The sequence below is a fragment of the Athene cunicularia genome (genome assembly GCF_003259725.1).
Source record: "Athene cunicularia isolate RWA chromosome 1 unlocalized genomic scaffold, athCun1 chr1_part2, whole genome shotgun sequence".
NCBI classification, from domain to species: Eukaryota; Metazoa; Chordata; class Aves; order Strigiformes; family Strigidae; genus Athene; species Athene cunicularia.
Genome location: NW_020799092.1, coordinates 8,870,305 through 8,895,355, shown reverse-complemented (window position 1 = coordinate 8,895,355; position 25,051 = coordinate 8,870,305). Strand labels below are relative to the sequence as shown.

The 25,051-nt window shown below is 35.2% G+C and overlaps 1 protein-coding gene across 3 annotated transcripts in view; it reads left to right on the top strand.

Annotated features, from left to right (window-relative positions):
* The window catches only part of PLEKHA5 (pleckstrin homology domain containing A5), a 187,281-nt gene that overhangs the window by 19,543 nt on the left and 142,687 nt on the right, over positions 1–25,051 (top strand). For all 3 annotated transcript variants that reach the window (XM_026862748.1, XM_026862765.1, XM_026862756.1), the window contains exon 2: positions 2,793–2,850. The gene's annotated coding sequence lies outside the window, so the exon portion shown is untranslated. The remainder of the gene's footprint in view (positions 1–2,792; positions 2,851–25,051) is intronic.

The window sequence follows — 25,051 nt, the reverse complement described above, 5'->3', positions numbered from 1 at the left end:
CTGCCCCCAAGCCGCCCGATCCTGGAAGCCGCCTCGGTGCCGCCGCAGCTACCCGAGACAACTCCTCATCCCGTGCTCTCCCCGCTCCCCTCACTTCTCGCAGTTGTTTGCCCCCGGCTTGAGCAGGAATGACACTGTAGTGCAGCCTCGCCTGTCCAGCTTGCCAACAGTGTGCCCCTCATCTTTTTCGTAAAGCGTTTTTCCCCCCAACTGTGCTTTTCCTCCGTCTCTGTGTAATTTCTTTCTCTGCTTTTTTTTTTTCTTTTTTTTTTTTCTTCCCTGTTGCCTTGTATCACCCCTATAATATTGTATAGTTACCATGAGAGACCGCCTTACTCCTCCCCTGCTCCTTACAGGCTACCCCCGTTATTCACCTGCATAGCATCTTTCATCAGTTTAGCATTAAACCACTCATCTTATTTCTGTTTCCAGCAGTACTTAGATATAACCACGATAGGTATACTAGAAATGTAGAGGCTGATTTCGCTAGTCACCTAGAAACCCTTTTCCTCTCTTGATTTCCATCTAAGCTGAGTGTGGGTGGTTTCTAAGTGACTGAGAGGTGGAATAGGTAGGAGGAAAAGGGACTGAAACATTAGGAATAACTTGGAGGGAGGAGGGTGGAATCAGTCTTCTTTGCTACTGCTGCTTGTTCCACTCTGGAGAAGTAGCAGCAGGAGGTGCTGGAGGAGGAGGATTTATAGCAGACACTCTGGAGACCCAGAGCCAAACTGACTGCTGGAATTGCACACAGGCTACATATGCCACTGGGCGGTGGTGGAGTGTAGTTGTTTTTATATGTATGTAACCACTTGGATAATTGCAGGAAGATCTGCAAGTGAATTGGACAATATCAGATTATTTGCTTTTTATGTTTGGTGATACTTACACGTTAAGAAATCAGAATCAGCCTTTCAGAAAACTGTGGGGAGCCTTTTTTTTGTTTGTTTGTTTGTTTGTTTAAAAAGCTCAGGTTTCTGGCTATTAGAACTCTGTAGTTTGATTTGCAATGGTGTGTTGTTTGTAAGAAATCATTTAATGCTGGGAAATAGAACTACTGATTACTATCAGGCTCTTCTTCCCCTGCTTTTAGTAGTCAGATTAACTGAGGAACTGGCCTTCATCCACAACAGTGTAGCAATGTGCATGGGGGCAGATGTGTGTGAAATGCTTTTCTTCTTGGACACTAACATTAGCTGAGTACTGATTTTTTTTATTTTTTTTTTTAAACTATTGACAGTGTCTCTGTTGACTGAGGGTGACTTCCCAGTAATTTTCTAAGTGTTTTATTTGTTTCTGCCATTAAGTGCTTTCTAAAGGAAATGCATTTCGCTTTTAAGTATCTGGATATTGTATGTAACATAGAATTATTATCAGGTAAATTAAACTTGTTTGTGAACACAAGAATAATGTATGATCTTGGATATACTGACCATGATTTATCAATCAGATACTGAAGTGTCTGCAGAACAAACCTGTTTCTGTAGTTTTCCTCACTCATGTATATGTTACTGAATCTGTCCATACAGATACAATCAAGCAGATTAATTCTGTGATGTATATCTTTCTTTTTTCCCTGACCACTGTTTTGGAACCTAGTCAAAGTATGTCTTAAGAAACAATTTTTTGAGCAAATAACACTTCTTTTGGAAGTGCGTATTATTGCAAAGCTCCTTATTAAGTAATACTGTGAGATATTTACTAGACAATGAGGAAAGTTTTGTCCTCCATTATGAATTGAAGTACTTTTTATTCCTTGAGATATTCAGCACTGGAAATGTATTCTTTACAAGTTCTTATAGCAGCCATAAATACTTCTGGTAGAGAGACTTCCTGTTCACCGTATTTTGCCCTGTGCTTTTATTGAGGGACACCTTGATTTTTGTTCTAGGGAAGATAGGAGTGAAGAAAAAAAGTCAGCCAGAGCAAATAAGTAAACTGAGGGGGGGTGAAGAAAAATCACATGACCCAGACTGAATATTTTTTCTTTTAATTAAAAAATGTATTCTTGCTCTTATAATTCAGTGATCAAGTCTTGCATATCAATTAACTGGGACAAACTTTTAAGGGTAGTGATGTATCTAGAGTTGCATAGAGGTGCCCAGTAGCTTCAGAGCTTCCATTACATCAGGAAGCTGTTACTTGAAAAAATTTGACTGTTAATGGTGATTTGGGGTTTTTGTAATATGTGGACTCCTGAGTCCTAAGAGTGATACCAGAGAAGAAAAAGATGCACCCACTTTCTCTACTAGATTTGCAGTGAAAATTGTTTTCATGTAAAATTGAACAGAGTTGTAAATGCTGCAGGAACAGTTGTTGTGAACAACAGTGATGGAATTATGCTAACATAATGCTAATGCTCTGTGGTGTAGTTGATGTCATGCTTGTTAAGATGTTTGTGACTTGCATGCCATGCACACTCAGTAAATTGTTTTGTTGGGTTTTTTTGTTTGTTTTTACATCTCTGCCTGTCAGGTAGTTCGATGCCTCTGAAGTTCAAGGCAGAAAGATCTGGTGGAGGCTGTGAGTTCTAGTTACTGGTCAAAGGAAGGCACATTGTTAAGTAAGGGCATACTTAAACCCTTGTTGTTATTTGAGAAATCCAAAACATATTTTCATACCTGTAGCTTTTCTTGGATTTCAAAATTTAAACTGAGATAGTATTGTGAGTGAGCTTTTGACATGTGGAATCAGACACATGATATTTTAAGTACTTTAGTTTTAGGGAGTGGATGAGTATGGCTAGCATTATTTCAAATGTTAATTGAAATGTTTTGCTACTTGTTTTCCAGACTTACCCACAGGTTGGGAGGAAGCTTATACATTTGAAGGTGCAAGATACTATGTAAAGTAAGTTGAATGTTTATCTGTCATAATACTATAATTTTTCAATTAGTTTGTCTAAATGTTGCTGTAATCTTGAATGTATTCCAAACTGAATTTAAGTGTTCTGCTGTAAATTTAAGAGGAGTATTGAAGCTTGTCATGGTGTATGTAGCCCTTTTTTTACTGAATTCTGCACAGCTAAAACAATTTCTTGAGTTTTTGTGTTAATACTTTTAATAAAAGCCCCTTAAGGATGCAGATTCAAATGAAATTTCTGCTGTAAGTGTAACCGTCTAGCAAATGTCCTTGAAAGTTGAGAACACCTTGAGTTTGTCTGCTTGTTTGATGCTTGTGTGTATACACTGTCATACCATAAATGCTTTCAGAAAGGCAGGATCTTCCTTCATCACTTGGAGAAGAGCCTTGATTCTTTAGTAATTATGTTGCTTAAAGCCACTCTGAAGGTTTAATGTGACTGGGTTTTTTGCAGACCTCCTGTTTCTGCTTCTAGCATTGGTTTTATTTTTTTTTTATTCAGGTTTTAGCATGTTTTGAGGAGTGTCGTCCATTGTGGTAGACTTGCTGTGTATGTATTGTACTTTTGAATAAGAGGCATGGAAATAGAGCTGTTACGTAGAAGTCCAGAGGTTGTGTTGATAAGATCTGTACAAACTTCTTACAAGATTTTCCTCTCAAGATAGTCAGACTTTAAAATGGAAAACTTTAAAATGGCCCCTAGGTATATTTGTCTGGTTAATATTCTTCTCTTTCTGTTATTTAACAATTTACAGGCTTTTCTTGATTTTTACAGGAGTTTTTACTCACTACACTGTGTACTTGGGTTTGACATCTTTCAATGAATAGTGTTATCAGGGGGATAACTTATATGAGTGAAAGTTAAAACTAGTCATAGAGGTTATAGGCTGCAGGTAGGTTTGTGTTGAGCAAAAGGTAGCTGCACTGTGTAAGCTGTGTTGTAGACATGTGGGATGCGTGTTATGTATGTGTTGCATGGTTTATTTTATATAGGAAAGTGATTTGATCCTAAACAAAATTTTAAAAAATACACTGAAGGTTAATGCTCCAAAAATCTGGTCAGGACTGGTGCTGTGCTCTCTAGAAGGGACTTCTTATTAATAGGTGACATGTTTGTTTTACTGTTCTACTCTGTCTTCTTGTAATTTACATTACACTAGTGTTGGATAGCAACTGGCAAAAGGCTGAGGACAGGAATGTACTAAGGAATTCACCTCTGGTGTTCAGTTTATTAAATGAAGATGAGTGAAAATTAGAGAGCTGCATTTGTGTGTTTATATGATATAAAAATAAATTCTTCTAGACTTACAGATAGAACTCGTTCTTAGAGAATAAACCTATGAACAGTATGTTAGCTATAGTAACTGTAAAATAGCAACTTGATTTTTCTTAGAATAAAGTGTGTGGACAGCTACTGTAGACTGACTGGTACGCTTATGCACAAACTTATAAAGTTGTGGGTTGTTTGTGTGCTCTTGTCCTTAGAAGATCTTGTGTGCAAGGTGTTATTGTAACTGTTAGATGTACATTAAGCTGATTGTTTTGTGGATAGCCAGCACTGAATATAGCTCTGTCTGTATTTGAAAGTTGTGCTTCATCTTCGAAAACATGTTGCACAAGCAACACTTATCTGTGATTTGATAGATGTAGGAGTATAGCAGGGATAGCGCTGTAAAGCTTGCTGAAAGGTTCACATGGTATGACCAGTTTGGCGTCCTTAGTTAAATATGTTGTGTAGCCTCTCAGGCTGAATTTAAAATTCTGCCCAGTGATAGCTTCTCCTTGTAAAGCTGTCTAGCATTCAGCCCTACTGGTGCTAGAGGAGATCTGAAAGGTAACGTAGACAGGATGACAACATTATAATCACTGTTTTATAATCCTAGGCAATGTAACTCAGGATGATGTGTTGATTAAAATAATTCTCCTTGTCTGAATCTAAACTACTGTGGTGCTTCTGCATGAGTGGGGAACAACCCAGGTTGTTGTGACCTTGTGCTATACAGGCGCCCCCACATGTGGATTTTTAACTGTAACCTGCTCATTTGAGTGTACTGATTTGCTTAATATTAATTATGTTGATTATAACATAATAAAACTGAAAACTTGTTCATGGTCAGGTCTGAAAGAAATGCCTTGCTTTGTATTCCAGTGTGAGTTACAAAGTTACAAGGGAATGAATGATAATAGCACCCTACTGACTTCAGCCATGTGAAACTTGGCTGTTGGATTTCTGTCATGTGTCCCATAAGAGAGTTAGACAAGAAGGATAGTCAAGTTTCCTGATCACTTAAACAATTTCACCTAACTTCTAAGGCACAGCTTCAAATATGTGGGTTGACTAAAAATATTTAACAACCTTGCTTTATGGTAAGATCTTGTGCTAGACTGTGTTTGAAAATAAAAACCTTTTGAAAATTATTCTTATGGTTCTTTAATAATAGGTCTTCAGTGTTCCAGGTGGGTGTGTCGCTGAATCTATTACTGTGCTTTTTCTGGCTTTGATGTAGTAAACACTGAATAATCAAATTGGGATAATGTCAAGAAGATAATCGTCAGTTAAATCTTAACATTCCTTGGACTGGCATTTCAAACAAATGACTCAGGATACAGACTGCATTGTAATGTGATTATTTTTAAAGGACACTGTATTTTTCCTGGGATGTGTGCACTCGTTTTCAGAATAAGTAAATATCAAATGGTGATGACTTTACACACTACTTTTTTTTTTTTTTTTTTCCCCCATGGCATTGAATTTGTTCTAGCTTTAAGAAGAAAAGATATTCTGAAATAGGGATAGATAGGGAGTTGTTTCCATTGCATAAGGTGGTTTTGTTTTTGTATAGAGTTGTATTAATACAAGTTGATGATAGCTAAGACTTTGACCTTTTTTGCATTGTTTTTTGGGTTAGTAGAAGAATTGTAATACTTGATAATGACAGAATCCTTCCCCCACATCCTCCCCATTCCTTGTAAATGCAAATAACAAAAGGTGTTGTTTATTACTTGGAGTAAAAAAATATGTAATGCCATAATATATCGTATATATTCTCATAAGGTGTAGTTATGTTGTTAAATTGTTTTGTCTCTTTGGAAGTGAGAAAGTCTGGTTTTGTTTACTTGATGTTAGAAATGTACTCAAATAGCCCTTCCTCATCACTTGATGGGAACTCTCTCTGTAAGCTGTTCTGAAGTAATGCTTGCTTTGGGTATAATCTTTGTTTATACAATAACTAAATGTTTACCTGGAATGTAGGGCTGTATGGCTAGAATAGACACATTTGAATATAACCTTTAATAATTAGTTTATTATCAGTTACCTATTGAATCTTCTGTACCATGGAGTAAAACTATATATGGGAAAACTCCTCAGTTTGAAAATGGTGGCACAGCATGCTGAAAAATGTGGGATTTTCTTTTGTTCTGCTTAGAATACTCCACTGGACTAGTTATTTACACAGTGTAGTAAACACTCACTGAAGTCTGCAAAGTTAAGGCTTTATCCCCAAAACAGATTTAAACTGGATGGTAGTATAGGAAGCTCAAGTTACTTATATTATTTATAAATGCATAAGGACATGGACCCATGTGACAATCCCAGTATGATACTTGTCAATAGAGAAGACCTACCTGGTCATGGGCTTCCAATTTCTTTTCTGTTAAGATCAGTGAGAATTTTCAACTTGATGGTTTTAGTACCTCATAATTACTGCATAGTCATTAGGCACCAAGGCACTGGTTTTGAGTGCTATAAAATTGCATAAATATATCTTTCTTCTTGTGTATGTATATGTGTGTGTATATTCAGATGCATGTGTTTAACAAAATTTTATTGCTGGTTAAAACCACCTGACTATCTAAACTGAGGCATATGCTTACTTTTCTTGCCTTTTATCCCTTTTCATTTCAGTAGTTCTGAACAGATGTTAGGATTTTTATATTGATTTTTTTTTCTTAAAGGCAGGGTTATATTATTGAGGTTATTAATTTACCAAATAAAGTCAATCTGAGGATGGTATTTGAAAAATTTTGCATCCGTCTACTTACTTTGACTTCTACAAAAGTACTCTTAGATAAGTCTGTGTGTTAGAATTTGATATTTGTTAACTCTGCAGTAGGACTGATACATTTTGGGCAGTTACAAAAGCTGACTGAAAAAGTTATTAAAAACTTAAAGAATTAAGAAAGGTAAAGTTTCATTTTTAGGGTTTTGTGTTGAAGTTTACCTTTTTCTGTATTCATCAGAACAAATTTTGCCTGTTGCTTGCTGAAGCAAGCCATTGGCAAACCCAGGCCAAAGCCAAGGTAAGTTCACCATTGCATCAAATAGAGGTTTTGTATACTTTTATAGAGACTTTTATCAATGCAGGTTTGCTTATTGTAGGCATGTAGCTTGAAAACTGGGAAAGTAAGAAAAAATGAAGTGATTAAAAAGGATAAGGTTTTTTTTTTCAGCCTTGAGTTTCTGTTTACTAAAATAAACCTGTGCTCATTGAGAATTCAGCTTTCGTTTGAACCTTTGTTATGTGCATTCTAAATATCCTTTCCCATTCAGCTGAGACTTTCTCCAGAAAAATCAAAGAACTAGTCATGTTTGCAGAGAAGAGCCCTTTGAAAGGAAAAACAGAATTTGGAGAAAAAATGAGATCGGATTGTTTTCCTCCAACAGTAAGAATCACAGCATTCCTCCAAGAAATTTTGTTCTTTTCTTGTTACCTTTATTTTTCTAAAATTAAGGAAAGAGTAAAGGTTATTCTTGGCCCTCATCTAGTTCATTCTTACATGGTAAAAGCTCTACATCAAATAATGATGTATGGCTACATGAGTGAACTGAGATGTAACATTACCATGAGCTGGAAAGACTCTAGATACAGGAAAAATGAGTGTGGGTCAGAGGAGAGGTGGGACTGCATCCAAAAAGCAGATTGTGGGAGGGATTGCTGTGGCAAGAGGATGGAGGTAGTGGTGTACTGAAGGAGAAGGCTAAAAACGTGGGAGTAGTTGCAGAAGGGGGAGGAGTGTAGATTAAACCAGGCAAAAAGGAGCCTGGTGGCAGTAAAGTCAGTAAAAGGAGTAGGGGTGGGAACTGATTTCCTAGGAGCAAACTTGATGGAATTTCTCCCAGAGGGAAGGGTGGCAGAAGTTCACCCTGTGAAAACATGTTGTCTGTGTGCAGGTCTGGCAGGGCCTATTACCACTGGTTTATGAACCTGTTTCAGAGTTAGTTTGGCAGGTAGAACATCAAATGTGAATGTTAGGAATTACTGTGCTCATAAAGTCGTCTTGACTGTGTTGTCTGTGGTTGATATTTTGAGCTGTGTCTTTCCTGAAGTGTGTTTCTAAATTACATAATACCTTGAATGCTTGAGTTTTATTAAGATAAGACTTGAAACCATGAGGAAACTTGAAGTTTTATTTTTTAACACACCCCCCCCCAGTTTTTAACCACTTGTAAGAATTAATGGATAATTATTTTAAAATGCAAAAAATCTGTATGTAAGTTGTTACATGAAATGTTGAAATCCATGAGACAGACATTGAAGACAAGCTTTTTAATAGATGTTAACAAATTAATAAGTTAATTTTCCCAGTTTCAGAACCTTGGTTTTGGGAGTGGTAATATTTCTTCCCTAACTTTGACCTTAACTGATGATGGGGTTAATAATAGCAGGTAAAACGAATATATAATTTATGCTGTTATTACTATGAAGTGAATTCTTCTGTGCTCTTCGATTTTTTTGGTACCTACAATGTGTAAAGGATGGTGAAAAACAAAGGAAATGCTGATCCATTGTAACTTTCTGTGTAGGTGGCTGCTGCTTTATTTTGTAAACATAGCGATGCATTTTTTTTTTTTTCCCCCAACCCCTCCCCCTTTGGAAAAAAGATAACTGAACTAATGTGCACTCTAAGACTTATTCTGGGACCTGTACCAGTATTTCCTCTTCCTTTTGTGTAGGGTGTTGCACTGGGTCTTTTTCTCTTCCCTGTCTTGGTTCTCATGTCCTGTAGTACCTGGAACTGAGGAACACTTCCAAGAACTCCTGATATGGCAGGCAGGTACCTTGTGAAATTTTGCAACAGAGAAGTTTACTTGGTGTAGCCACTATTTGGTAGAACTTGTATGGGTCCAGATTTTACCTGGTGCACATTATGTTTTGCTTTTACCTAAAGGAATCACACGGACTTTTTTTCTGTGGTCTGCAAGTGTTTTGTTGTACTGGATCAAAACTAGCGTCTGTTGTGGTGCTGCTCTAAGCCTGTTTTTCCTGCATATGTTTATGTTACACTGGCTCTTATTATAATGAGTTACACTTTCATTAAACCTGAGATACACTTTGGTTGGCAGTTCAGAGCGATCTTCAGTACACTTCTGTGCGTGTGTGAGAGAGGGAGAAAACTCCTGTGAAGATTGAGGCAAATGCTGGCTGGAAGCAAAGCTCCACAGCCCTGACTGCTGGGATTTCTGCCAACGTGATGCCTGTATGGGTGTTTTTTCTGTGTTTCAGTAAGTAAATAACTAAATTTAAACACTTCCTCCTTCACTTTCCTTCCCTTGCCTTCTTTCTTTTGAATGTGGAAGGTAGCCTCTCTTGTTCTCTTCACTTGGTCTTGCATTTGGTTGAAGGGAAGGTATTCTCTTAGTGATGTTGTTGTGGAAGAAATTGCATCAGTAAGTACTTTCAGAAGTAGAAGTTCGGGAATGGGAATTCAACAGTACGGGCACTCCAGTAAAACTTTGGGAATGATTCCTACTTCCCAGTGCTGGGTAGGACAGGGAGGTCTGCTTAAGTATTTGGTTGTGAGGTTTTATCGTTCTGCTCCAGATATATAAAACTCAAGTTGAATAATTGTTTGAAGTCTGAAGTGGAAAAAAAGGCTTTTAGACTGCATTTTGAATGCCTTTGTGGGCTGTGATGGTCATAGAACTTTATATAAACAATTAAAAACCACTTGCCTATTCAGGATGCTTCAGAAACTTAGTCTTCATGACTTTATCCACCATGGCTCACTCCATGCTTCTCCTAGTAAGAACAATAATTTGTAAGGAAAGGTTTATTGCCAAGCAACTTATCCTTTAAAATTAGCATCCTGGTTTTTAAAAATAGCTTCCAGAATCTATTACAAATCATGTTTAGGAGAAGCAAATACTTAAAGAACAAATGTGCTTTATTAACTGGAAACATTTCAGTGTGTCTGACTGGGTAAGAGACGTGTCCTAGTAAACAAAGGTGTTTGAAAGGAGAATACCTGGTGAAAGTTTTGATTTGAAATACCATCTTTGCCATCTTTCAATTCCAGTATTTAATGAAAACTAGTATATTCTTTATTGCTCTCACTGAGTAGGACTACTGACATTGTCCTGCAAAAAAACCCAGCTTTTGATGCTTTTATCTGAGTTATACTACTAGCAAAATTCTGTTGTGGTTTTTTTCCCTCTAATTTTGTGTTAAATTCTTCAGATTATGCAGCTGCTAACCAATGTGTAACATCTATCATTTTTGAGAATGACTTTTGGGATGTTTAAAAACAGTGACATAATCTTTAAAGTTTTTCAATGAACCTGGTTTATAAGAAGGACAGAAATCTCACTTCGAAATAAAATGTTGTAAGCAACAAGAATACATAAGTGCTATTTCCAAATACCTATGGGGAAGAAAAAACCCTTGTAATTCAAATGTTGAGAAGGATAACTTGATTTCTTGGTGGAGACAGTAAAGCTGGCTAAAACTGGGGATATTTTTAGTTGTTTGTTTTTACATGTTGGCCACACCATTTTGTAAGGCTATTTTCTTTTGTATTTTCCATGTACAAAGAAAATCCTCTAGATAAATTTAAAACTTCTTGATTAAAATATTTGATTAAATACAGAAGATTGAAAAATCAAATTACAAACAAAAATGTGTTTGAGCAATCAGTGTCATCACATAAAATGTTTATTTTAACAATCAATTTTTAATTTTAATCATAATAATGATGTAAGTTTAAACCTCATTAGAAATTCATATAATCTGTTCTGATCTTCTATCTCGTTTATCGTACAATCTCCTGTGCTTATCTGGTCTGAAACACTGATGGGTTTTCCCTAGGTGCTAAGTAACACAAATGTTACTAAATATTTTTCCATTCATAAAACTTTAGTTTTTACTAATTGATCCATCTTTATTGTATTTACAGAGTTAAAAGCATTTGACTTTTGAACCAATAAATATTTAATTAGCTGAATTGAACACCTAAGAAGAACATCTCTAATATAGTGAATTTTATGTGTGGGTCACTGAAGTTATCTTTGATCAGACAGGAGGTTGTTATTAAAATTGTTCTACAATGCATTCAAAGAGTTTAGGAGTATAAATGCTTACACTCATCACCGGGAGCCTTGGGCCATCTGTCTGTAGTTAGTGGTCAGTAAAAAAGACTGACTTAGTTTCTCATCTCTTTTTGCAAGCATACGGAAGGACTATACCGTGCTGATGAACCTTGACACACTAGTATGTTCTGATCACTGCCATGCAACCTGTCTCCTGCTTCTGTCCCTCCTTTTGCTCAGATAAAAATGAACTGACAGTTGGCAAGACCACTTAATAAACCTTGCCTTGAAGTAGTGTGGAGATGAGACTAGAAGGAAGTAGAATGTGAATTGTGGTAGCACTGCTGAAAATGTGAATTGACTTTTGTATCATTTTGTAGTGAGCCTTTTATTTCTTTTTCTGCGGCTCCTGTCTGATAATTCAGTTACTAAATTAAAGGTGGTTTTTTTCTGGAAATTGAAATAAAAACTTCCCCAGATTGCCACAAAGAGTGTTTAAGAAAATTTGGTCTTAAAAGCACATAAATTGACAACAAAACCATTAAATCTATGTAATTTTCTAGACGAGTACAATGCATAGTACATAGTAAACAGTATAAAAGGTGAAGACTTGGAATTATTTAGATGAGTGATACCTACTGTTATGGGTAAAGTGACTTCTGTTTAAATATAAATGAAATGAAACGGCATCCTTTTGGCACTCTCACTTCCAGTAGTGAGGTTTTATTTTTAAATATCTATATATATGTGTGTGTGTGTGTATAATACAATATGATGCATTGTTCTTTATGCCTCTTTCAAGGACCCTCCACTCCAAATTCTTACATGGATCACTTGCATCTTGCTTCACTTTCAAAACATAAAACGATTTCTAGACATCAAGAAAAATCTGAACTTTTTTCCTAAAGTGCTCTTTATTCTTGTATCCTAAGCTAAGCACGAAAGGGATTTTGCAATACTCTTCAGAATAGAGCACGCTGTTGTGGTTTTTGTTCAACTTCAGGTGAGAGTGCCAAACCTGTCTAACAAGAAATTCGGGATTTCAGTTGCCTGTGATGGCTCACTTTGTGGTTTAAATCAACAAAAAGTGCTATCAAATTCAGCAGTCAATTCAAATGCCAGTGCTTTATCCTCTGCATTAAAATATTTTGTTTGGGTGCCTGCTACTTCAGAACATTTTTGAACTCAAATATTTAACTTATTTGAAAATCTTGCAGTTAAAGTAGAAAAAAAGTTTGTTGATGAAAGCAAGCAGTGGTATCCTATTAGCTTGTAAGTGGTTGTGTTTCACAGCCCTCTATGATTTCAGCTTGGGCTACCTGAGACTGCATCAGGCTGAGGAGTTGGAATTATTAGCATCCTGGTTTTAAATAAGAGGGGGAGAAGGTCTTTTGCAGTCGTTGTTCAGTAATGAAGTTATTTTTCCTTTTTGACTTAGTGATGCTGTTTATAAATTGTTAAAACAGAAACTTTTCAAACTTTTAATGAGGATTGAAGGTACTGTCACTTTAGACAGGTATTGCAATTGACATTAGCTTGTATGAGAACTCTTGCATCTCAATTATGTTATTACTTTATTTAAAAATTGCTTTGTGCAATAGGAAATAGGGTTTTCAAATAAATTATGGTAATTTAAGGTTTTTATTTAATTTTTCAAGGAGATGAAGAAATCAGTCTGGAGTTGGTTCAGAACCTGTCTCTTGCACAGTTTCACCAGGCCTGATATATAGGAGATTATGTAGCTAGCAGAGTGAATCTGTAAAGGACAGTGTTTCAGTTGTTTCAAGATGGGATAAGCACTTCTAGGAAAAATGGGAATAGGATTTGCTGACTGTCTCTTGTATTCTTACATAATTTTTCTGCAGCAGTAGGGACCTAAATTGTAACAAATGGAGGTGAGTACATTTTAGATTAGATTTAACTACTGGATTCAATAGATATCTCTATTACAGCTGTAGTTGGAATAGTCAAAAGCAGAGTTTATGGGGGAGTTTTATGTTTTTGGGGGTTTTCTGTCCAAATTTGACATAGGTATGGTTACCACAAGAAATCAAATGCAGTGCAGACAAAGATGTAGTTGACAGCTGTTAATTTTGAGCAGATGCAAATATTTCAAGTCTTTTAGTTTATTTTCCTTGAGTTGAAGTAACTTTGCTTTTTACTAGTTTAAAATCTTGTCTATGCTATTAGTTTGAAAAAAGCTTTAGGACTTGTTTATATCAGAAAATCAACTGTCTCCAACTCTTGTCTCTTCGATTCTTCTTTCTGCTGTTGGACCTTCTCTTTCTCTTCATCCTTTTTATTCTATATATGTGTCCTTCTTGTTCACCCTACTCTTTTCACTGTTATTCTGCTTGCTTCTAGCATGGTAGCATGGGTAAGGGGAATGTAAATACTGTAAGGTCAGTTCAGTATCGGATGCCTACAGCCTGAAATGAACCTTGCAGGATCTTCTGCTGTTCAGTCAAAATTAGGACCTGCTCAGGATACAGTGCTAAATATTGAAAAGTCACAACTTTAGATTTTTTTTTTTTTTTTTTTTTTACTTTGACCTTTCTTTTCTTTCCCTTAACTAAAAGCAAAAGAGCACTGGGCACAACTCACTATAATCATGGTAATTTAGTGATATGTTTAAAAACCTCTGTATATATACACTGATGGATTACTTGATTTTCATTTCTTTAAGGTTGTAAGGCAGAGGAAGTGGTGTATGTGTGTGCATGCTCATCTGCAGTGTATCTAAAATAGCAATACGTAAGCATTGAACTAAAGTGCTTTTGGTACCAAATAAAATCTTCAGTCTGTCCATTCCTCCATTGTTTCCTCTCACCACCTTCCTTCCATCCTTTCTTCCCAAAAAAGAATTGTGGGGAGAGGACTGTGGTAAACTCACATAGCAGAGCAAAACCAACCTGATTTTTATTACTTTCTCCTATACTTCATACAAACGTGCTAGTCAGTCATTTGAGGGGGAAATGCTCAGTGAGTTTCCTTTAGATCAGTGATGCTCTTTAATTGACCATATGATAGTTTGGATTACTTGCATCTATGTGCTGATAAGGACTTGATGCAGCACTTCTCATTTTACAGAGAGTGGAAGTATAGGTTAGTGGTTGAACTTGAGGGGTTTTCTTTGTAGCGCTGTCAGTAGATTGTTGTATTTTAGACATACTTGTCTTCTGAACTGTTGTCTGTGAAAGGTTAGCTGCTATTACTTTTGGTGAAGGAATCTGGCTAATTAATGGCACTAGAAGAAAATAACCTCTGAATGTTAATGGACAAGTCAGGGGTTGAATTGTTCTTTGGTGTGTTCTTTTGGCCACACCATGGCAAGACTGATTCATTCTCCATTTTACACCCAGGTCTCTAAGATGTTATGACAATGTCACTGTGAAGTGATAATAGAAAACTATGACTTGTGGTTGGGGGATTTTTCCTTTCTTTTTATCAAAGCCTGTTTATTTTTTTGAGGAAATAGTGTTGTGGTCATTAGGTAAGTCCAAACTGTTTTACAGTGCTTTTGTAATGCCCCTAGTAAACTTTTACCAACACAGTCTGTGGTTTTGTGTGGGAGGCTTTCATGATACTCAGATGAAGAAATATTAGATTATTGAATGCTAAGCTTCGATTTTTCTTAGTGGATTAAAGTGCATATTGAAATTAACTGTTAGAGGTATTGATGAAAAAGTACAGAATAAAAGATTTAAAAGAGAATAAAACATTTTAAAATGGATAGTTTGTAGCTGTCTTGTAAGTAATGTTAAGTTCAAATTAATTCATTATGAAATGGCTCATTCTGAAGCAAGGATAAATGTGTTATGGCATGTAAAGCCATCTGAAGGATGATACTCAAAAATACATTTTTTGAATGGTTTCATTAATACTTAGTTTTGTGCTATTGAGCAGCATTTTTTACTATACTTGAAATTATTTATCTGGAGATCAACTTCATATACCCTTTCTCTAAAAATGAAAAGCATAAACACCTGTGTGCTGGTAGGACAATGCTTAAAATATTCAAGTAAAAAAGTCAGGTTAATGGCTGTGAAGTAGTAGGAACAGCTGATCTATCTGTTCTGTGCTTTCTTTTAAAACAAAATTAAAAGCTTTTTTGTTACTTAAAAGAATGTGGAGGGTTTTTGTTGTTTTTTTAATGAAATGATGTAATAGTAATTTCTCATTTCCATTTGAAAATTAGGGGAATTTCATCAGCAGGATCACATACAAGAAGTATGTGACTAGCTGTGTAGGATTTGTGAGTTTTGTTTGGTTTTGTTGTTATACAGTTCTTTGCAACAGTGCTGTTGAATTTCTGGAGCCTTAAAGTCAGGGCATAAGGATGTTGTAAATACTATTACATGCATAACTTCACCATATGGATTGACTCTGTTTTGGCTTCTGGAACTGACTGAATGAATAACACAATGTCTGTTCAATTCATTGTTACTTTTCTTAGTTTAATTCTGTAACCCCAGGATTTATTTTGGGGAAAGATCCAGTACTGTTCGCTGAGAAGTCTACAAGGGAATGTTAGTAGTTTTTGTTCGTTTGTTTTTGGGGTTTTTTTCTATAAAATAGAATATTGGGGGTTATATTTATTCTATAAAATAGAATATTGGGGTTTTTTAAAAGCTTATTTTAAAGTATTTAATCATCACACCTCACGAGGAAGATTCATTAAACATAGTTCCCTATGCATCATTAAAACTTGAAAAGGAAGTGCTGAAGTTATTTTCTATTTCAGTAGGAAAGGATGCAGGTCTGTTCTCTCAAATTTGATTGCATTTGCTGTCTTTTGTACAGCTACATTACCATTAAAACACTTTCTCACTGTTGCTGAATGAAAAGTAACTGTTCAGGGGCTCTAACGAGTTCCCTCTGCATCTGAACTGTGTGTCCATTAAGTGTATTCTGGGACTGACATTGGAGTTATCCTCTGCTCTGTACTGTTGTCTCTCTGCAAACCACCGTCAGCTCTTATATCTTTATTTAAGTAATTTGGCTATGCCCTCTTTTATGTAGATGAAATACTACTCTTCCTAGTTAGTGAAGATGGATTCCTGGAGTTCTGAAAATTAGTTCCATTGCAATACCGAAAACAGCCACAGTGCCTGTACTCTAGCTGCAATTACAAGTTGCATCAATTTGGTTTTGTCATTTTAAATAATTTAATGGGAAGCTAGAAGAATTCATTAGCATCCTTGAAAATATGTGGAGCTTATTAGCAAATTCTCTTTTTTTGTATACAGGGTTTTTTTTGTAACAAATGAGTAAAACTATTTTGTTTCAAATCCTGATTACACTGTAGGCAGTAAAATGTTGTATTGGAACTACTACAGAGTATCATCATTTAAAAATTAAAGTTACAGAAAATTATATTGCTGTGGAAAAATTAGTTTGCTTTATTCCCACAGGCACTAATTATCATTGTTCTAAACTGAAACATAGACTTTTCTGAAAAGGATCCTTGTAAGGAAAACATAATCAAGAGCCACTAAACTCTCTGGTCTTATTTTTAGAGTTAAATTATGCTATTTCATTGGTTGTATTCCAAGTTATGTATTGAAATGGCAAAACCAAAAAAAAGTTACTTGACTTAATTTCATATATTGGTACATACTTAGCACTCAGCACCCAAATAAAAGAGATTGCAAGGGGGAAGAATCTAATTTCGTAATAAAATTCCATAACCTAGCAACTTGGGTTTCAACTATGTTTGGGGGTGTTTGTTTTGTTTTGTTTTGTTTTAATTTGCATCCAAAACCATTGCTCTTGTTTCTTCACTTTTTTTAAAGCAACTTGGCTTTTCGTGCTTTTAGATCGTGTTTTGTACTGCACAAAATATCGTGGAAATGCTTGTTATAGAGTTCTCTGGTGATACTGCTGTGAGCTATTTCTGTATATGTTCAGATCTTTATTTGGTGTTCTGATAGTTCTTTGGGCCACCAGAAATTATACAAGACCATTACTAGTCTGTAAGCTATATACTTAGATATTTAATAAATTAATGCATATTTACTTGCTCAAGGTGTAATAAAAAAAAAGTGTGTGGAACAATCTTTGAAGCTGTGATTTTTATTTTGAGTAATTAGCTGTCCTCATCTTCCAGTGTTACTACTTTATGCTATTATGATTCACCTGGTAGCATAATAATGGCCAGGATAATTTGGGAAAAACTGACTCACAGAAAGCTGAGGAGATACAAGTTCCAGGAAAGATAATGATATGAGGATATTATTTGATATGCATCAGTAACTGTAAGCAACCTATTGAATCAGAGAAATATTTTGTGAATTACACCAGTAAATAGGGAGGGAGCTGAGTGGGGAGAGGCAGCATGCCTCTGAATGGACACGTTTCTTCAGAATAAAGATTTTTAATGGAGAAAAATAAAATCTACAAGAAGGATTGCTTTCTGTTGCTTTCTACAAATGCTTGGGAATAGTATTGGCATATAGGCCCAGCAGCTGAGAAGAGAATGATTAATACCCTTCATGAAGTTAGGACAGGAATTTACATATAATTACTGTTCTCTTGAGCTTAAAGGAAGCAGCTATGTTTTCAAGACGTGACCTGTCTGGGCCGTAGATGAACTGAGTAGTGTGAATTCATCAAAAGTTTATCTTTATAACCTGTTTTGAGGCAGCTGAAGTGGTTCATGTTAAATATTTTACATGGCTCAGCTTTCCCTTTCATATATATATATTTTTTTTTTACCTAACCAAACTTAACCATCTGCTTGTAGAAGATTTTTTTTGTTACAATAACAGGTTAAAGGTTTTCATTGTGGTACAAGATTAATAAGTGGAAGAATATGAAGCTAGAGGCCAATTAAAATATTTTCTTGTTCACTCTGTATAAGTAGTTCAGCATTAAAACAAAACAACCCACAACTTATGATGAGGTCTGTAATGACATTTTATAGAGAATGTGTTTTGGTGAATGGTTTTTTCCTCTTTATATACTTGTTAATTATGACTACTTAATTGACTTTTCTCTTTTGGGGGGCTTGGTTGGTTGGATTTTTTTTGTATTTGCCTGGAGAGAGGGACATTCCCAAAGTAAAATAATAACTAAATAACCACATCTGTGTAATGTTAATACTGGCTCAGGGCTTTTTTTAGCTGACATGTAATGTTCATTCTTTAGGTAGTGATTTGAAAACTGAAATCACTTTCTTTGCAGATTCTACCACTGACTTCTTAAAAAAAAAAAAAAAAAAAAAAAAAAAAAAAAAAAAAAAAAAAAAAAAAAGTATAATAATCTGCTTCTTACTTAAGGTAACCAGGAAGAAAATTGCCCTCTTGCTCTAAATGTGCTGTGTTGAATACTGAATTCAGCAGTAACGTTCATTACAGAGTAGAGTATAAGCTCCTTTTGAGCCAATATCTTAATTAAATATTTTATTTCTCCTTTGTTAAAATAAACTTAGAGCAAATGTCTGTTTATAGAATGAAATATTCTTGCAGTTTTAGCAAGGAAGCTTTACATACGTTTAAAAAACCATTTGCATGCAACTATATCAATTTGTTGTCTTAGTAGTATTTCCAGAAAGTCATGGGATCTTACCAATAGATGATCAGCATTTCAGTGTAGTGACAGGTAAGTGGAAACAGAGCATCTATATGTAACTAGTGTTTTGTTGCCATGAGTGGTATGACCAGTGCTGTCCATATGTATATATGCAATAATATCTTGTTTGTTGGAGACAGGCAGAGGTTGTTTCTACTTTTTACCCCTTGCCACGATCTCTGGCGGTGTTGAGAGAATCCTAAGCCTTTCAGAAAAGTGTTTGAATTATTTTATTTGGAAAGTAAAAAGGAGATAATTGTTTTTGATTCTTAAGTGTGTGTTTTTGTCATGATGCCACTGCTTTTGACTGACCTTTTTATGCAAGGATTTCTAGTTCTTTTTAACAAGACTTCCTATTTGAAAGGCAGCTCTAATTTATAAAATCTAATTGATATCTTCATGATGTTAGTCTTAAGAGCTGACAGAATTGCATGCCCTCAAGATATAAAAAAAAAAATCTATTGATACTGAAATTATATTTTATCACTTTCATTTAGGAAAAAAATGGAAGCTGTGGCCTTGATCTACGGTGTAGAGTAAACAGGCTTCCTGAAATCAGACAGTTGAAAAAGTCACATGACTGTAAAGGCCTGACATCTGAAATAATATTGTTACAGTTAAGCGTATCTGGAAATACGAGCATAGTTTTATACTAAAGTAGTACTGGTTTAACAGGAAAATGATATAGTAGAACTAGTGAAGATAGAGAAGTTTGACGAGGGTGTTCAAAGATAGAAGCTCTTCATTCGAAGAATGCATATAATACTTCACTGAAGGCTAATGTGGAGATTGTAAGTCTATAAAATTATACATGGTAGAAAGGAGAGTAGACAACACATTTGCTATATTACAATAGAAGAACTATCATGAGGAGTTCCAAATCAAGAAGGGTTGACCCTTGTGGTTAACGTTCAAAAGGTCTGAAAGAAACACAGATGTAACTAAGGAAAGTGACTGAAAATATGTAGAAAGTTTAGGTCAGGATGCTGTAGGCTATAAGTCTGCATTCATGGAAGAAGAATACATGGTCACCTCTTTCATTTAGTATCCCACCTCTGAGGTTTATCGTTGCTGAAGCAAGGTATCACTGTGCATCTCTCCTGTTCTGATGAGCTCTCCAAGACATTTGCTACTAATCATGACTGGGAACAGTTCACTGTGTTACGTAGACTTTTGATCTGACTTAGTTCAGCTGCTCTTAAGAACACTAATCACCAAGTTATAAATATTAATTTACTGGTAGTAAATTAGAGGAATGTTGTTTTAATTATGGTTGTGCAGATTCTTAGGAATGGTCTTGGAGACTATCTCTGGTATCTTATCACTAAAGCTTTGATGGATGCTGTGTGTGCACAAAATATTGCTGTATGGGAAGACTTAATACTCTATAGTAATGTATCAGTCTTTACTTGTTTTGAAAATAAACTATGTAAACATGAAAATGCTACTGATCTTCCTACTTAAGCTTTACTGCACACAGAACTTTAATGAGAGAAACATAAAATTTATGAAATCTTTAGATACTCTGCTAGTTGAGTTTTGATTTAGACTTTGGAGATAGTTGGAGAATAACTTTAGATGATACAATCTTGAGAAGGGTAGATTGAGATACTTTCAACAGTCTAAATGATGGACTGAATACTTGTTTGAACAAAAATCAAAAATTATATTGTCCTCTTTCCTCACTTTCTTCCCAAAAGACATGGCTGTTCTATCTAAGCACATTGGTATTTTTAGAATTGAAGAAAAATCATTCTTTATCAGTACTTGAATTATTATGAAATAATTATTGCTAGATTACTATCTCAAGAAATAAATTTTTGTATAAATTTAATCAAAACTTATACAAGTTTTTTCTCTAAAATTACAGATTTGAATTTTTAAAAATTATTATTAGTGAAACCATAGGAATTCATTTGAGCAATGAATGTGGAAGCTTTCTTACACACAGATCACAGTGTTGGTCAACTGTGAAAATTAAATTTTGTTTTGCTGCATGCGGCCCGTAATTGATGTCAGAATTTTGAGATTCAAAATAACAGACATATTCATAAAATGTAAAAGACAGTGACGTAAGTTACTATTGCTAATACTAAATTACTGTAGTTTCTATACACAAAACTGCAAAAGACATTGGACTACAAGAACTCTCTATTGGAAGGCTGTGTGAAGGGCTTAGTTTTTTGGAAGCAGTATTGTGTTATTAAAGAAAAGAGCCTGCATTGTTTTTTAGATATTTTGAAGTCTTACTGGCTGACAAAAATTACTTTTGCTGTTAAATTACATGTGTGGGAATAGACATGTGAACTGTCTCAAGAGGTAGGAATCAATTTGTAAATTTGCTGGATGTGCCTCTCCCCAATTCTTTAAAATATAAAGAGAATGCTTTAAAGATAATTTAGCTGGTAAAAACTGCTTAGTGTAACACTGTCTGGATTCCTAGTCTAGGATTTATTTGCATTTAATTATTTTTCATTTGGATTGGGAGGAACAAGATTAGGAGTAAGTGTATAATAATACCAGAAACCTGGGTTTTCATTTTATCTAGTGAGAGAACTGAGTACCAAGAATATTGGAAACTGGTAATTTATAAATCAAACTTGTTTATTTAAGCTACTCATCGCCAGGAATCAGGTTGTGATGCATTCTACCAATACTGCCTAAATTTAAATCCTGCCAGGAATTCAGCCAAGCTTTTAAAGACATTTGATGACTTTTTTGCATGGTTAATCCATTTCTGAAGAGAAAATAACAAAACTAAAGAATAACTGAATGAGTTTCCAAATGTTGATAAAGATCTTGCCATGCTTTCCCAATTTTCAGGCTGTTTGGACTGTTTTATGACTACTACTTTACTCAAAGATATGTCAGTTTAAATCCTGAAAAACAATGGAAGATATGTTTGGCAGAGAAGTCAGCAAGTAGTGTCTTGGCACTGTCTTCACCTTTTTAAGCCAGGTTGCTGACAGCAAAAGGATGAACAGCATTTTGGAAAAAAAAAACAACAAAAACCTCCAGTCTTCCAGACATAAGTCTAAATGCAAAATGTATTCTAGGGAGACTACATGTTTTTATGCCATTACTTTAAAATTTTCTGTCTAAATTAACAGGACTTGTATCTATTTTCAGGTAAAAATATTTTTCTCTTTTCTGTACAGGTTAATTAGCTCTTGGTAATTACTTACGCTGACTCTTTAATCTGTGTGATGGCACTTCCACATCAAAACTGATAAATTATTGGGGTGCAGCTACATTTGTTTCTAATTTTCATTCCTTACAAAAAACTCTTAGGATCTGATTCTTGCAAAACTCTTAGTAATAGATGAAGGAATTGGAATACAGGAAATAAATTCTAGGATAATTCCTCATGTTAAATCAAAGGCTGCCACAATAGCATTTACTCTTTGCCACTGTTTGATGTATACTTTTTGAGCAGGCTCAAAGCAATGGTGAATTGAGGCTACTTCAAGTGCTGACAATATAAAGTTTGTAAACAAACAAACAAAACCAAACCAAAAAACCCAGGCAAGGGAATTCTGGAAGAAAAGCCTCTGTGCGTGGAATTGCCAGTGGAAGTTAACAAATGTTAATCTTTTAAGAGAGCAGGAGTGCTGTGTGAAACAATTATTTCATGCTTTGCACATCATATCTGAGGCACCCATTAAATTGGTTACTCTTTCATAATTTTGATCAAAGATTTGTATAGTGTAGATGTAGGTTTGCCAAGTCCAAACTTAGCAGCTCACTCCAAGGAGAAAGTTGTGGTGGTGTTTTGTTTTTTTTTTTTTTGTAGTGTAACTTTGGAATACTTCTCCAGGATAGGTTCATCAGCTTAAATTGGTTTGAAACTATCTAGAAAAGATCAGTCCCACAGATTCGTTTCCTGTAGTCATTCCTCTCTTACGATGGCTTTTTTTGCAGTCATGCAGTTGTGGGGCAAGTCAAATCAAACTGAAAATTTGTCTTTTGTAGGAATAGTTTTCAGTCAGATATGTGAGCTGACTTGAACCTGTATCACTTTCAAGAATTCTTGTGCAAATATCAGTTCATCGGGCAGTATCAGCTATTCAGAGAAAAGTCTTTTGTGCTGGAATAGCTCCATCTGTCTGAAGAGAGTTTGTTAATGCTGAAATGTTTCTCACTAAATAGCATGTTGCATGGTACTGATAGATAGGAGAAAAAATCCTTTATGTAGACTGGCTTATAGATTTTATGCAGTGTTCTTATATGCATACTTAAGTAATGCCAGCTCAGTATTTCCCTGCAACTCACTCATGTTTCTATTTATACTTACATTTTGCTTTGATTATCTAAACCCGTAAGTAGGTGCTATTTCTAGCATAGAGGCATACTGAAATAGAGATGTAAAAATATTCTTTGAAGTCTGCTTTTATGACTGCCTTCAAAATCAGAAGAAGCTTTAGAATCCAGCAAAACTGTTCAGTTCAATAAAAGTATTAACAACTTGCCTGTCTGTTCACAGAAATTTGAAAAAAAGCGCTGTAGTATATAGCTGAAATGATAGATGAGTTAAAATGTAACTGTACTAACAGGAATTGATTAGAATAATAGAATTAACTGTTCTAGTTTAGCAGTGCATGTTGATATCTTTAGTAGCTAGAACTATGAACTATTTGAGATAAGTTTAAAACCTTTGATTACACTTGTAAGTACAAGTCTAAATTTTATGAACTTTTAAAAGTGATTTTAGGAATGGGGGAAGGCAACTCCCCTTCATGTTTCTTCCTGGCTATCATTTATGTGTGTGCGTATAGACATAAAACAAGGTTTGAGATTTGTATAGTTTTCTGCTAGTTTCTATGTTAAAAATTCAGGTTGTCTCTTAGACTTCTAGATGACAGCTACAGGACTATTGAAGTTGACCTAAGAAAATGAATGCCAAGCTGACTGAGCCAGTAAATTTCTTTCAATCTCCAAGTTATATAATTTTATTTTAATCACCAATCCCTAATGAATAACTATGAAAAAACGTAGAGGTATATTTAGATAAAACAACTCATGCTTGAGATCTCTAAAAATTCCAGCAAAACCGGAAAATAATTGACTTAACATCACTAATGTTTCTGTGGCAAAGCAGGCAATGAAGGTAGAATAGAAGGGGGGAAGGGAAGCACCAAATATAAAAAAATGAAAAAAGGAATGTTTACCTTGGCTACAAATTCCTGGAGGAATTTGAATCCTTAGATTGTCTTTGTGCTCATTACTGTAATTAATTTAAAAATCAAAACAAAGAAACAAACAGCAAAAGAACTTTTCAGAAGTGCAAGTCATTCATCACATTGATAAAATAAAGGAAAAGACCATTCAATTATTTGACTTGTTTGTAAACATTTTTTTGTCCACAGATTATTTGATGTGTCTGTTGGTTTTAAAGGCAGAGAACATATGCCATATTTGCTTCACCTGTTATCACAGCATAGCATTGATTTATGTGCCTAGAAATAAAGGGAAGTATTTTAGACTGAGTATCAGCTTTGTTAGTTTTGGCAAGATGACTTAAGGAAATGGTTCTGCCTTGAAAAATACTATCAGAAACAAGTTTTCAGTGCAGAAACTCTATTAAAGGGAAGAGACAGCTGCTGCTGCTAACTTTTTCAATGCTATTTGACATAGCAATATCATTTTGTCAGCAATGGTAGAGGCTTTTGCCAGCTCATGATAAGAAAATATAAATACTTTTGAGAAGTGCATAATCTGTGACTTTACCTCATCTCAGTTCTTGCCCAGAGAGGCTGTTGGGTTTCTGTCTTTGAATTGATTGTCAAAACTTGACTGCACAAGGCTCTAATTAACCCCAACTAGGTTTAAGGCTGATTCTGGTTAGAACAGGGGATTGGACTAAATGATCTCCATAGGTACTTTCCAGCCTAAATCACTGGGTGATTTTTTTGAGTCAGTGGATCTTCCGTAAGAAGATAATATTGTAAGAGTTGTTTTTCCCATGGGTATCAGCTTTTGGCTGAAATGTGGAAGGAGGAATACTAAGCAAAAATGTAACTATATACACATATTTATTTTTCAGAGAAGTGCTTGATAACAAGTTGAGTGGAGATTGGTCTTTTGCTGTCATGTTTACCAATACAGTTGTAGCTTACATAGACTTGTAAATGTTTCTGAAGTTGCAGTTTGTTTAGTAATGATGAAAACTGCACACTTCATGAGTCCTAGTGCCAAGGAGAAGTGAACTTTCAGTTTAGTCCTCCTCAGCTAAAAAATCAAGAGACTTTGAATTTAGAAATTAAAAGTTTTGTCTTTGTGTATCGGGGGGGGGGGGGGGGGGGGGGGTTT